The sequence below is a fragment of the Anastrepha obliqua genome, chromosome 5 (genome assembly GCF_027943255.1).
Source record: "Anastrepha obliqua isolate idAnaObli1 chromosome 5, idAnaObli1_1.0, whole genome shotgun sequence".
NCBI lineage: Eukaryota > Metazoa > Arthropoda > Insecta > Diptera > Tephritidae > Anastrepha > Anastrepha obliqua.
Window position 1 is genome coordinate 22,496,929 of NC_072896.1, and position 15,804 is coordinate 22,512,732.

Consider the following 15,804-nt stretch of genomic DNA (forward strand, 5'->3'; position numbering starts at 1 on the left):
TTTTGGAGCTGAAACCATTCGATAGTTATTCGTGCCCTTAGTCAATTGTGCCGCCTTATCCGAATGGATATTTAAGTGACTGCCGTTCGGTGACGCCTGAATTTGAAACATTCTGTCGAAAGAAACATCAAATTATAGAAAAAGTGTTTTCTAATAGCGCTCGCCCCTCGGTGAGCAATGGAAAACCACCAATTGTATTTCTAGCAAGAGAAAGCTCATCATAAAAACTCAGCAGTCGTTCCGAGGCGGAATAAAGTTGTAGATCCCTCCGGACCGATGGATGTTATGATATGAGTGGTGTTGTCCCCACACGTCGGAATATCGAACTGTTAGGTCAGCAAGTGTCTGATGTGTTTAGATGGGGAAGATAATTTGAGTGTTCAGTAGGGTAGGTAGACTTAAATCTGATGCCACGGCGAACTGGAGCGCTCGTAGTCCACTCCGACCTGTTTGGGAGAACGGCTCTTTAAGGGAGTATCGTGGTAGTTTTGGTTTAACACTCAAATGTGGGTAGCTCGGGAGCCTTTTTGGCTTGATATGGAGCTGCATTGCCTGACCAAAAGTACGATAGTACTACCACGATACTCTCTTAAAGATAGGCCTCTTACCCCACACAGGTGCCTAGTGCGTAAATTCCGCACCACCAATTGGTACCGTAAGTGCTTTTGGTGCTTTGGAGCGATGTTCAATTCATTGATTTTGTACGCTGTGCTTTTGAGCACCATGCGGTAAGGCCGACGTCGGCAAGTACCCACCGCACGCTGTGAGTCCCTCCATTTGTGAAACAATGTCAAGGCACACACTATAAATTGGCTGAGCGACTCGACCAAGCAAGCAATAAAGGATGTATGCGTTATGGTACTGGAAATTTCATGTTACCAACACGCAGAGGACTAAACATAATATGAAAGATCTCTTTCTTGAAGTCTTCAAGATGTAGTTAACTTCCACATTTCTACGTCTACTGCATTGTGCCCTGAGGGACTTGTAAAGTTTGGTTTTTGCACTTCCAGAGGTTTTCACTTTCATAACCTTTGCTTCTCAAGTTGTCTAATTAATCCAAGCACTTGTTGACAAAAAGAATTTGAGTTGGATCTCAAGCACTCATACTTAAGCAAACGAATTAAAGAACTAAACTGAATTAACCAAATATTACATAGACATATAACAAAGATTAAAAATTCGCGAGCTACAATAATTTCCACATGTCACTCGCCTCACGTTTGCCTGCCTTGCCAACTCCATTAAGAAATGTTGACATAAGTGACCACCACTAAAGCGCGCGGCACAGCACTGCCTGCAATTTCCACCGTCATTTGTGTCATTCCACCAACACATCCCACCTTCACAAGCACAAGTGACGTGTCTTATCTGTCTTATCTTGTAATCTGACAGTTACAAAGCGTCATTTATATGGTGCGCAGGCGCACCAACCAGGTTCGCATGTTGTCTCCTGCCTGCGGCCACAACAAGATTCTGATGCGCTCGTGACTTGGCGCTAACGATGAACTATGGTTACAAGAGTGGTGTTTGTGTGTGTATGTGTGTGCGCAAGTTTTGTTTCCACTTTCTTGAATTTTACGAGCGCAACTGACGCAGGCGCATTTAAGCTGCTCTACTCCAGCCACAAATATATACATGCAGTGAGTTATCGAAATCAAGCGAAACAGCTAACCAAACAAGGTGCCAATGTCTGCTGCTGCTGCTGTTGCTGCGCCCGCCGTCTGTTGGCTGCCAACGAAAATTTATGTAGCAGAGCAGACGGGTGGACAGCGTCCATACGTCATTGTGTGATGCGAATATGCAGCGCATTGAGGGCGCGTGCGCACGCTCATGGGCAATGGCCAAAGCTTTGGGTCTTAGACTATTAAGCGAGCTACGGACTGTCTTGATTGGAGCGGCGTGTGCGGTGCGGTGTTGATATCTACTTGCGGTTCGGTAGCTTCAGTTGCGCATCGCTTGAATTCTGCACGCCCAAAATTATTTAAAATCCCATAATTCACGAGATTATCATTAAAAATCGTAGGAGGAAGTCTGCAGTGTTGCAGTTGCTTAGGTGCATGTGTGTGTGTGAGTTTATTTTTGGCTAAGCCACTACCTCGACAAGCAGTGATATTGTCTGCAAAACGGCGTGTTTACGACCTGTTTTTTTATTACGACCCACAGTCCAGCGCTGCAGGCCAAGTTTTAACTTGTTTTCGTTTTCATTTATTATGGCACCTTTTTTATTATTATTTCTTTTTTTTACGTATTTTTTCACTTTTGCACTGTCCTTTTTTGCGTTTGGTATGTCTGGCTGCAGGCAATTTGTAAATGTGAACTTTTTGCGGCAATAAAAAAAATTCCTTCAGTTGCAGCGCATGCGTGGAGTCTGTTCGCGCTTAAGCTGTTGCAAAACGGAAGTCAGTCAGCAAAGCGAAAAGGATTTAAATGTTTATAAATATTATTAGTACAATTTTTAATATATTTTTTGGCGTACGAATGCAAAAGTGTAGAAATAAAACGTCCACGATTGTCTGCGTTTCATTGAAAGTATAAAAGAGTGTGTGACATAATGAATGAAATGAGGCAAAATGATCGCGTTGACATAAATAAATTGCTGGTTATTGCTACCAGTTTCGGTGGAGGAGGGATCCCGATTTGGAAACTGAAAGGGGCTACTCAATGAATTGGATTTTTGGTAGCTACTTTGGGGTAAGTTGTTGAAGTTATACTACCGATTCCTCATTGTTCTTTCTTAGCAAGGCAGTCTTGAGTGGACCATTGCTTCCGCAACGACCTTCCTCCAGACTTCTCGATGCGCTACCAAGCTCCACTAGTGTTTCACGTTCATCTCTTTGAGATCGTTGATAACTCCATCTACCTATATTTTCTTTGGTCTGCCCTTATTTCGCATGGGAAGGTTGTTTCTTGAAGACTCGTTTTGGAGCTCTTTGTTCTGGCATTATTTCTTTGTGTCCAGCATATTCGTTGGGCTTATATGTATTTTATAATGCCCTTGGATGGCCCTTCCCATCAATTTCTAATTTCCATTTCTGTTTTGCTCTGTTGATGGTCGGTTTCATTAACGAGTTTGTAAGGCTGCATCAAGGGTAGGCGAGTTGAAGCTCTGAAAGAGTCGTTCCAATGCATTGGGCTCTATAAGAATTCAATAGTCAGTGCTTAACAGCTGCTTGGAATAAGTTTTGTAATTCAATGTTTTTTATATATAACTGGTCCACTTCGGAAAGTCCCACCCAATAAGGAGAAACGATTTAAAATGTTAGTAGTTCGAGCAAGTTGTATCCAAAGCAACCATCTACAAGCACCTTAGTTTTCTTCTTGATTGGCACGATAATCGCCTAAGCAATTTTGGCTGAGTTTAACTAAGCGCGCCAGTCGTTTTTTTCTCGTGCTAACCGGCGCCAGTTGAAGACCCTAAGTGAAGCCAAGTCCTTGTCCACCTTATTTTTCCAACGCAGAGGTGGCCTTCCTCTTTCTCTGCTACCACCAGCTGGTAACGCGTCGAATACTTTCAGAGCCGGAGGCTTTGACATGACCCAGCCAACGAAGCCGCTGGATCCTTATTCGCTGCATTCGTTGCACTATTAGGCATCGTAAAGCTCATACAGCTCATCGTTCCATCCCCTGCGCTACTTGCCGTTGCTAATATGCAAATGCCCAAAAAATCTTCCGCAGAATCTTTCTCTCAAACACTCCAAGGAGGAGGACAGTTCTGTGTGTAGAAGTCTACGTAAGTAAGGAAAGTCCCTGATTGACATTTACTTGGGAGGACAATTATTCCGCATACGATCTTCTTAGCTCGCGACTTCCGGTCTCCGCCCAAATATCCGCTGATTAACTCCCGAACATTCGTTTGAGAACGAGCTAATATAAGAAGGCGAATCGATCCAGGATATCTGCTTGTGCACTGGGGTTAGGACTCGCCACGTGAAAAACATAAAAACCACACACCTTCTACTTAGAAATAAGATATGGACTTGAAGGCCCGTATCGAAAATAAGCAAGCGACATGAAATGTTTGGAACGTCGGTGGTAGAAACTGGGAGAAGGCTTCACAAATCTTCGTTAATGTATTAGTATGAGGGTCCTTTGAAAAGTCCATGCAAAGTCAGAGTGATGACACAACTAGCGCGTAACGAGGTAATGTTTAGCTCGTAGCATCTCTTGGAAGAACACATACCAAAGTTTTAGCCAGATTGGTTTATCTCTTTGTGTTTTGCATTCGGTTGAATCCAGGATGTTGAGAGATTTTCTTTTCCATTACGATAAAGCACCAGCTCACGCTGCAGTAGTTGTGGTTACAAAATTAATGGAAATAAGGTTCCAACTTATTTCAAGGACCACCTATGCTACAGACTTGGCTCCCTCACATGTCTCGGACTACCATTTGAGGCCCGATTTAAATAAATGGTTAGTGGGAACAAGATTTCGTGCAAACGAGAAGGTGTTTGCAGCAACGAATGGTTTCTTTCAGACTTGGACAAATCTTACTATTTGGAAGAGATCAACATATAAGAGCAGCGTTGGACTAAGCGTATAAGCCTAAAGGAGACTATGCCGAAATAAAAAAGGTTGACTTCAAACAATTAAGTAGAAACGCGACAATATCGCTAGACGTGCCATAACACAAAGCCCGCAAGGCAGCAGACGAGGAGATCGCAATGGAGAATCTCCAACTAAGCTGGAACGAGGTTAAAATGCATACAACCGACAGAACAACTTCGAAAAAACATGTTACGGCTTTTACGATAGGAACTTATATATATTATATTATATATATTTCTGCACAGACTTTTCAAACGACCCTCATATGCACTTAAATAAATTGAAGTAAACGAATTCACGACCACCATCGACCAGATTTTCACATCACAAATCCTGGAAAAGACCCATGAAAAGCAAGTCGACACCCATCATCTCTTTGTCGACTATAAAGCTGTGTTCGATAGCCCGATAAGGGATTGCCTGTACGCCACCATGTCTGAGTTCGGTATACCAGCGAAGCTCATACAGCTTTGCAGAATGACGTTGAGAAACATAACCATCTCCGTTAAGGTAGGAAATAACCTCTCCAAGCCATTCGTACCGTTCGAGGTCCACTGTCATGCAACTTTTCAACTTCGTGATGGAAGGGGTGCTCCGAAAAGCAGGTGTTCATCGTAATGGCACTATTTTCTACAAATGTGTCCAGCTCCTTGCGTACGCCGATGACATTGACATAATCGGCCACTGTAAGCGAGATGTTACCGCTGCGTTTTCTGCTACCGAAAAGGAATCATCACGAGTGGGTCTGGCGGTCAACGAGGGTAAAACGAAGTGTATGCTGTCTACGACACAGAACACACGGCCTGTAGGAACGCACGTCATTGCGAACAAGTGTACCTTCGAAGTTGTGCCAGAATTTATTTATCTTGGCACCGCCGTTAACAGCAACAACGATATCAGCCTAGAGATCAAACGGAGAATCACTCTTGCTAATAGATATTACTATGGGCTAAGTAAGTAATTGAGTAGTCGAGCCCTCTCTCGCATGACCAAACTGACACTTTACAAGACGCTCATTATACCCGTGTTGCTTTATGGCGCAGAGGCATGAGTATTGTCACAAAGCGATGCAGCCGCTCTTGGGGTGTTCGAGAGAAAAGTTCTTCGTAAGATCTTCGGTCCTGTGCGCGTTGGCGAATACAACCGTTCAAGAATGCACCACGAGCTGTATGAGTTCTACGCCGACATTGACGTAATTCAACGCATCGCCATGCAACGCCTGCGTTGGCTAGGACATGTCGTGCGTATGGATGAAGAAGCTCCAGCAAAGAAGATGTTCGAGGGCGAAGTCCAAGGGAGCCGACGCAGAGGAAGCCCATTGCTACGGTGGAAAGACCAGGTGGAGGAAACCCTATGCTCGCTTGGTGTACAGAATTGGAGAAGGCGCGCGCGGAGCAGAGGCGCCTGGAGAGAGCTAGTGAGGTCGGTCGTAACTCGGCAACGGATTGTTATGGCCACCTAAGTAAGTAAGTAAACGAATTCACGACATTTTTCACTGCTAGTGAAACTACTCCCTGAACCAAGTACCGAAAAAGTCGCAGCCGTAAATGATTCAGTTCAAAATTAAATAAATTAATCGATTCCATGCCGTTCAAAGGAATTGTTAATATATCAAATAAGGCACAAATTCCATTTATTTTTGTTTCTTCAACTTCTCAGATGGACACGCGGGCGCCATGAGCATGAAACATCAAACGGTTTGTTCTAATAGCGGTTGGCTCTCAGCAGACAATGGCAAACCTCCGTGTATTTCTGCTGTGAAAAAGCTTCTCATTAAAAGCCATCTGTCATTCGAAGGCAGCGTAAACATGTAGGTCCCTCCATTTATAGGAAAATATCAAGACTCACATCACAAATTAGAGGAAGTTCCGCTCTTCCCTGCTTTGTTGACGGCCCTGAGTTTGACTGAAAACAGAAATCAATTTTCCAAAACTTTCGAAATTCGCAAATTTTACTATAATTATTTTTTTCTATTTTCAAATTTACTCATTAAATTAAACTTATCCTAAATTTTCACACACACACATACACTGTCAATCAGAGCTAAGCTATTTGTTGATTGTTTGCGCAAGTTGCTTATTTTTGCATTGAATATTCATAAGAAAGCCTAAATGACAATCTTTTGCTCACTCACGTACGACACTCCTCTGCCGTTGGCGCTTAATACTTTTGCGTTTGCATCTTGCATCTCGTTAATTTCACTTGCAATCGAACTCGATTGCACTTTGCATAATTAAAACGCTCCATTAACCGGCTGTATTGTTTAAACGCTTACACCCAAGGCAAAAATATTAGTAGGCCGAAATGTTAGGCTTTCCCAGCAGCAAACAGTAGGCAAAGCTTCGACTAAGTCAGAATATTTAAAAAAAAAAATATTATTTTTGAGAGCCAACGCTAAGATTCTTGACTTGCAGTTAAACAGATAACTAGCGCTTAGTTAATAGAATAACTAGCGCTTACACCCGATTTTGCGTGCTTGGCCGAGCTCCCTCTCCCATGTGTGATGCGCGTCTTGATTGCTAAAGTAAGTTACTAAAACCAAATAAACAAAAACCACGAGTGTCTAGAATCCAGATAGACGAATAATACGAGAGTCGTATTAGAGCCCAAGCTGATCCCAAGCTTCGAAAACTAACGACGAGGAGAGGAAATATAAATATGAGCTCCTTTCTATCTCTCCAAGCCACCTTGTGGGATGACGTGAGGTTTTCATCATCCTAAACATGTTTACAGCCGTAGTTCGCCCAATCTTATTCTATGGTTTCTAGGTCCTGTGCAGTGTTATGTAAAAAATATATCCATTTCAAGCTGGAAGAAGTATAGACGGCGACATGCGCGTGGCGATGAGTGCCTTACGAATGTCCTCAGGGCTAGAAAGGAGGTATATCCTATCATCCCTCATATCAATGTCTGCTGTGAGGATCCGAGAACTTGGTTTAAAAACCGGCATGGCCCACCTACAACTACAAACAAACGTCAACATTAACAAATATGAAACGAGGTGATGCATGCAGACTCACGGTAGTGATAACAGACTTCTGGTTCATAGGAGAGCAGGCAACCAAAATGGGTATGGGTATATATTGTCATAGTGGTGTGCGTCTTCATGATGTTCCACAAATGGAGGGACCTACAGTTTCAAGCCGACTCCGAATTACAGATAATTTTATGAGCTTTTTCACAGCAGAAATACACGCGCAGGTTTGCCACTGCCTGCCGAGGGGCGACCGCTATTAGAAAAATGTTTTGCTTAATTTTGGGGTTTCACCGAGATTCGAACCTACGTTCTTTCTGTGAATTCCGAATGGTAATCACGCACCAACCCATTCTGCTACGGCGGCTGCCAATAGTTGTTATAAACCGCAGAAAAAGCAAACTATCTTCCACCTCCTCTGTTGATGCCCCACGATAGGATGTTAACCCTTGGCAAATCGCTTTTTGGAAACCTCAAAGAGCTGGCCGGAATAGACCTAAACAACCTTATACGATTTCTCAATCGCACAGGCTGAATATAGTCGTGAAGAAATAATTTTGCAATTTGCTGGTAGCGAGGATGTAGCAACAAAATGGTGCGGAAACACTAATTGGACTCTTGGTGAATCACCACTTCAACCAAACAACTAACCAGTCTTAAGAAAGGAAAGGAGGATTTAACTTTCCTAGTCAAATTTAAGCGAGACAAATAATTTGAAATGCTTGGAGTCTCCAAAGGCTTCAAGATGAAGTATTGGGCTTTGAAGGGATTTTCTTTGACTCCCTATGGGTAAAATAGAATTTCAATCTGCCAGATTTTGAATGAGATTTTCGTTGTTTGATATTACTGGCGGTTGTGGTCTTTTGAAGAGAGCTGAGAAGTGGCACTATGAAGGCTACGCAGTACTCTTTTAGGGAGTTGGATCGCTGTTTTGGCTTCGGCGTCTTTCTCTAGACGAGTTTAACAGAGCGTGGCCACCGTAGGCGAATAGATTGGTGCTGGAGTGCGTAGAACAGCGAACATGCGAAATTACAGATGAAGTTCTTCGAACAGCGGTTGCCCCTCGGCAGGCAATGGCAAACCTCCGAGTGTATTTCTGCCATGAAAAGGCTCCTCATAAAAAACCATTTGTAAGTATTTCTATTTGTGGAGCAACATCTAGGTGCACGACACAAATAGGAGCAGCTCGGCCAAACACTTAACAGAAGTATGCGCGTCGATTATTTATTTTTTTTAGTTCAACAGTGCATAGTTCAACAGTGTTCATAGTCATCGAAAGATATCCCATTACGATGATTATATTAGCTAGGCTGAGAGACGCTTTCGTGATAAGCTCAAGTGAGGATTGGAGTCCAAACTTCAAGAGAATTCATAAACTGGAGCATTCACTACCCCTCCATCATCTTCAGCAACTGCAGCATAGATGGCGTACGGCTTTATGGCTGAGGTTGCACAATTGATCTTAGAAGGGCATTTAATCTGCCAGGAACACTTCTAGCTTGTGCTTTGCGATGCTCGTTCCCATTTTAACTAAGACGTTTGCCTATTGGTACTCTAAACAGATGTTGTACATATATGACTAAGGGGGCAGATACAGAGCTAAAAAGCAATGAGAGACCGACGATCATTGTCTGTATAGAGATCCAGGTTTATCGAAAAAGCAGAGCACCACTCTGTGATTATTTGAGTTCAGTTCGGCAGAGAATTTGGAGGAAACAAAGTAATCCAGGAACTATGGCATCAAAGCGGTACAAAACCGCGGACGCAAAGTCTCTCCTAATAGAACTAACTTTTTTGCATCATTGTATGGTATTTTGAGAACGAGCCTGGCATAATTCTTGCCTTTCTTTGACTGCATTTACATGTCAGCCTGCATTTGGCGTGCATTTTCGCACGTTCACGCCGAGGTGGGAGAAAATGAGCGCGGAGGGCAAACTCTTTTGCTATGACTTCCGTCCCTCTCTCAACGTTTTGGTATGCGACGTGTTGCATCTTGGCACCACTGCGCATATTTGTGTGAGCAGCATTAATTTACGCTGGCCTGACCCAGCAAGTAGCAATAGCAGCAGCAAAAGCGAAGACCAAAGCAACTCAAAACGAATCTCTAACTTTCCTAATGCGGCATGTATGGTATGTGGCGATGGCGGCGTGTGGCGGGCTTTCAGTCACTCAATTCCACGAAACGTAAAGAGGCGCTGAGTGAAGTGTGCGCTAGGGAAGAGGGGTGTCGAGTGTGGGGCGGATGGCGCAATTTATTTAATTAGATGCATAAAAACTCATTAAGATAAGAGACGACTCTCATCGTCGTCGGCGTCGTCGTCGTTGCCTCCATAGTAGCCTAGCATTCCTGCATTCGTTATTGGTGTTTGTTGTTACATTTACTACCGCCAAAATGGAAATACGAATTGCGCACTTTTCAGTTACCATCGCTTCAACTACCTACGACTGCTGCTCCTGCCCTCCCTTCACATTTCGCACATCAAACCATTGCTTTGGCTGCCATTAAAAGTGTTTTGCCTTGCCCGCTGTTCGGTTAGGGGAGCTTACAATTATTCGCCAAAGTCGAGTAAGTTGAGTATGCGAAATGAGCAGTAAGGCATAGTGCAAAAGAAAAAAAAGGCAGCAGAAAAACAACAAAAAGGAAAGAAACAACACAAGGTATGAGGCAATACGCCTTGACGGGGTAGTCATGTAGGTAGGTGGGTGGGACTGATGGGGTATTGCTAGTGCACAGTCCAACTCCTCCGACAAAGGTGGCGCCACTCTGATGGTATGCTATTGCAGGTTATGCACACACACTCAGATATTTCTAAAATGAAGGCCAAACGAGCAACGGTGGTGACGCTAGTACGTAGCTGTCAGCGATTGAGTGGGTGGTTGCGAGGGGTTGGGCGTATCTGCTCCATGCTCCTAGTTTTGCGTCAATAGGTGTTGAAGAAAATGTGAGAGAAGTAGGTTTGCAGTCGTAAGTAATTAACTTGAGGATGACTTAATTAACAAACTCTCAAGTGCCAAGCATGCAGAGTGTTTGCGCGCTTTAAAGTAAAATGAAAAAAAAAAAATGCGGCTACAAAAGGAATAAAACCCAAACTGTGTTGAAAAACTGGAAGACATGGAAAGTAAAATTGATTGTGCGATAGATACAAATAAATTAGTGTGTCTGCGTACAGAAAGTTACAAATGTCTGTAACATATTAAGATCAATCGATATACATTTTAATACACTTTACAAAATATAAACGGTGATCAATTTAGATGTATCGGATTTCAAATTGAAATAAAACAACGAAAATTCAAAATGATTGGGCAATCTTTATTATTTTTGTGTAGAACCATTCATGACATTTATTTTTTGAAGATAAATGGCCACAACTGCGATTGCGTCGGCCATCCGTAAACACCAAATGTGAATGACTCGCTGGAGGAATGGAGGACTTCGGCCGGTATCTTTTCAATAACTTTAGTAATTTGACTTCCAATGGCTTAATCGAAATTGGTTTATCCACAAGGAATTTAGACTTTACACACCCCCACAAGTAAAAGTCCAAAGGTGTGATATCACACGACCTTGGTGGCCAATCCACTGCCCCGAGACGAGAGATAAATTGCTCACCGAAATAATTATTGTGTTCGCCATTCACTGTTACATTGGCGCCAACCTCGTCTTTGAACAAATATGGACCCATGATTCCCCAGCCCATTGGCTGCATCAAACGGTTGTTTTCAGAGGATGTAACGGTTGTTCTTGAATGTTAATGAATACTGATTATGTATTTATTTTGGCGCTTGATCTGTCAAAAAACCCTATTGGAAAAAATACCTCCATTCTGATCACCTTTTAGTTAGCAATTTGTTTTTCGCTGAAAGTAGGCACTTTTTTGTTAAAAATAATTTTAAGTCTTACGCTGCCTATTCTGTTCGACGAGCTCACTTTTGCTCATTATTATTTCAGCTCTGTCTTGTATCACTTATCCAATAGTTTTGTATTCATACTTCGAACAGATAATGCATTACCTCACTTAAAATACAAAGGGCCGCAACTTACAAGAAGAAAAAAGCAAAAAACTTTTATAAAAAAACATTTTAAATATCAAAGCCAAGTTACCTCTTAAGATAATCCTTTCTTGCCACCTAAACTTCGACGATTGTTGTTTAGGTTGCTTAGGCATACCATCAGGCCCATCCATGTTGAAGAGGTCAGCCTGGAGTTGGGTGGGATGGCCAATAATCCGAATTTCGGAATAGACACAAGACTCGTTTCCACTCGGGGGTAACATAGTGTATTTTAGCGCTGCGCAGCACATGACACAACGAACCTTCTTTCCCCCATACTCCCAATCAAAATCAATAACCGGTAGCGAATTTTAAACGAAATATTGTACGGTCCCCAAATGAAAGCGCGCACATGTTCGGAAGTCTTTTATATTGGGTTGGGGAAAAAGTAATGTCGTATTTTGTCAATTGAGCGCGACATTTAAACATATCTTGCGTTGTACTTATTGCATCGGGTCACACTAAACGGCGATTTGAAGACGACAATCTGTACTACAAGTGTCTCTTTGACAGTGTTGTGATCGTACGTTTCAGTCTTAAGTTATAGCGCGTCAAAGATGGAGTCCACTAAGCAAGAAATTCGTCATATTTTACGTTTTTAATACCTTAGAGGGAAAAATGCAACGAAGGCGGCGGCAAAAATTTGTGAAGTTTATGGGCCTGATACTGTAACTTTTCGCACAGCACAGCGTTGGTTCGATCGATTTCGTTCTGGTGTAGTAGATGTCGAAGATGCACCCCGTACTAGTAGGCCAATCGTCGTAGAGATTGATAAAATCGTTGAAATTATCCAAAGAGACCGGCATGTGAGCATTCGCTCGATTAGTCAGGAACTAGGTGTAGACCACAAAACCATTTGGAACCATTTGCAGAAGATTGGATCCCAAAAAAAGCTGGACGGAACGAACTTGACCCATTTTTGAAGCGGATGGTGAATGGCGATGAAACGTGGATCACGTACGACAACGCCAAGTGAAAAAGATCGTCGTCGAGAAGCGGCGAGCCGGCCCAAACCATCGCCAAGCCCGGATTGACCGCCAGGAAGGTTTTGCTTTGTGTTTGGTGGGATTGAAAGAGAATTATCCACTATGAGCTGCTCAACTATGGCCAGACCCTTAATTCGATCCTCTACTGTGAGCAACTTGACCGTTTGAAGCAGGCGATTGACCAGAAGCGGCCAGAATTGGTCAATAGGAATGGTGTTGTGTTCCACCAGGACAACGCTCGTCCTCACATATCTTTGATGACCCGCCAGAAGCTATGGGAGCTCGGATGGGATGTCCAATCGCAGCCACCATATAGTCCGGACACCACCAAGTGACTATCATCTCTTCCGGTGCATGCAAAACGCCCTTGCTGATACCAAGTTGGCCTCAAAAGGGTCTTGCGAAAACTGGTTGTCTGAGTTTTTGGCAAATAAGGAGAGGGGGTTTTATTAAGGGGGGATAATGAAGTTGCCTTCTAAATGGCAACAAGTTTGCGAACAAAACGGCATATATTTGACTTGAATCGGATAATTCTAAGTACGTTAAATAAAGCGTCAAATTTCGATCACAAATACGACATTTCTTTTTCCCCAACCCAATATGAAAGAAAATGCATCGTATGCAAAAAAAAGAATATCAAATCAACTTCAAAAATTCACTTTATTATACGAAATTTTAATGGGCTTCAAATCCTAGAGGTTTCCTAAAGATTCCGCTTGGTAGGTTAGATGGCAAGAGTACCACAGGTACACTACAATTGGCACTAGAGTACCTTTTTGATACCATAATGTAGACCACTACCTGCGACGAGCTAAGCCATCATTAGAAGAAAAAGCCGAAGAGCGACTGCATTCGATAGAAGATTGGCAAATTAAATGGGATTCGTTAACTAACGGATGCTGGACTCATATGGTTATCTCTAATATTAGCTATTGGGCATAGCATATAGCATATAGGTAACACGGAGCTGTTGACTACTATCACTAAAATACGGAGTGGCCACTGTTGGAGTACCTCCATCGATTTAATCCGCATACTGCAACAACGCGATTGAAAGTGCGGAACACGTATTCTTCTACTGCACACTTGAAGCCCTTTTGGATGGACAGTTGTGCCCGGAAAATCTATACACCAAGATGATCGCATCAAATACTTGCTGGAATGTAGCAAAAAATGTCACAACAATAGTGGTGCTATATCTTTAACGGACCGAGTGGCAACGCAACATGCAATGAAGAAATCAACAGCAGCTTTCGACTGGCGGTGGACTGCCTACAAACTGACTACAAACACAGACGCCTGAGTCTAGTGCTCACGACAGTATCAGACCACGACATGTCGGTATTACTTAGAACATCTACAATACAGAACCACTTATGGAGGCAATGGATACTATCGTTAGTGTATAACCGCCATATGCCCATGTGAGAAGAACCTGGGCGCAGGTGCCTGTAGATAAGAAAGCGGCTTCGCCTTGGTGAGATATTAACACGGTCCCGGGGTGGAATTCAGCCGATAAAAAGGATTGTTATGATGTTAGTGGGAGCCTGCCCACATATCACTGGTGCGACGGTACTTTGATGTTTCTGATATTCAACCTCCTTATAAACAAAAAAAAAAAAAAAAAAAAAAAGGCCACTGCATGCGAAAAATACAAAACTTAAAGGAAAGGAAAACCAGGAGAGAAAAGTGATCTAGGTTGCAGAACTGCCTCAGGCTATCCTCAAAAGGCGCGCTAAGGAGCCTCAAAAGCCTAGCCACTAGCCTCGGGCATTTCCAAAAAAAATGGTCAAAGTCCGCTTGAAAAGTTGAACATTTTTATGACGATTTTTTGAAATTTTTTAAACATTTGTGAATTTTGTACAAAGTTTGAAGCTTTGACTTAGTTTATACAAAAAAAATTGTTCTTCAAAAATTTTGCGCACATTGACTTCCATGAAATTGGGTATATTTCGCTTTAATATTCGCTCTATCTACGCTATAGAACTTTACATAACACAAACTGTCCCAGCACTAACCTAATACTAACCCAATTTAACCTAACTTAAACTAATAGTTAAACCAACGTAGGCTAATGTAACCGAACTCGAGCTAATCTAACTTAACTTTAACTCTCTAACCTATTAATCCAAATCTGGGTATAAGCTCTTTCTACCTAATTTATTCGCCTAGTAAATATCTGCACGTGTTCGAGGTAAAGGAAAGATGCAAATAAAAAACAAAAAATCAATCGTGATACAAAAAAAAACTGCACAGATTTCCACAGCAGCCTCCCTGCACGCACACACACACACAGTGGGCACACATACACATACATAGTGGCAGCAACGACAGAAATTCCTTAAAAAGCAAATCTTAAAAGCTAAGCTTTCGCAAGCACTTGCACGCGCGCCATAACACCTACACACACATACTTCACTCTCTCCCGCTTGCCGCAGTGCAACACAAAAAAGACAGCAGGAAAATGTGATGCGTGACGGCATTTGCAATTACCTAATCAACAGCATTTGCTGAGAAGTTTATTTAGAGCGTCCTTCGACCACCCCTACTTAACGTGCCGTTCGCTGGCATTGTTTGGGCTACCTTGCAACATGACCGTTGTGACAGGTGGCGGCACAAACATCCGCTACGCTTGGTCAACTTACAGCTGTTGACAATATTATTGGCGACTTTGTCTTAATGACACGTTTGTGTAACAACACACAAGCACTCACATACACAAACACGTGTGTAATGGGTATTGCTTTTCGTTCTGCTCCTACTACGCCGCCCATTCAATGTTCACCATTCAATTCAGTTCAATTCAATTCAATTGGATTCGTTGTCAATTTCCAGTTCAATTGCAACATCTTCGAGTGCCTTTGAAATGGTTACGCTTATTATAAGAGCCACTGGCTGTTGCCGTGTGTTGCATGCAACAGTCTCTTTAACAGCAACTCAACTCAAGTTTACTTATACAATTCTGGTCTTGGCCTGCCTCGGCATTGGCATGTTTAGAGAATTGTTCGCCTTATCATTAACATTATTTCGTTGTTTATGGTTGTGGTTGTTGTTGTTGTGTTTGTTGCGCTTGTTGTTTGCATTGCTGCTTTCAATAATTTGCCAACTGTCCCACCTGAGTTGCTACTTGCATTCAATCATATGCACATGGAAGCATACCTATAGGTATATATTATATATATGTATATGAGTATGTATGTGTATGTGTATATATGTATGTGCACGAGTATTTGCCACATTAGC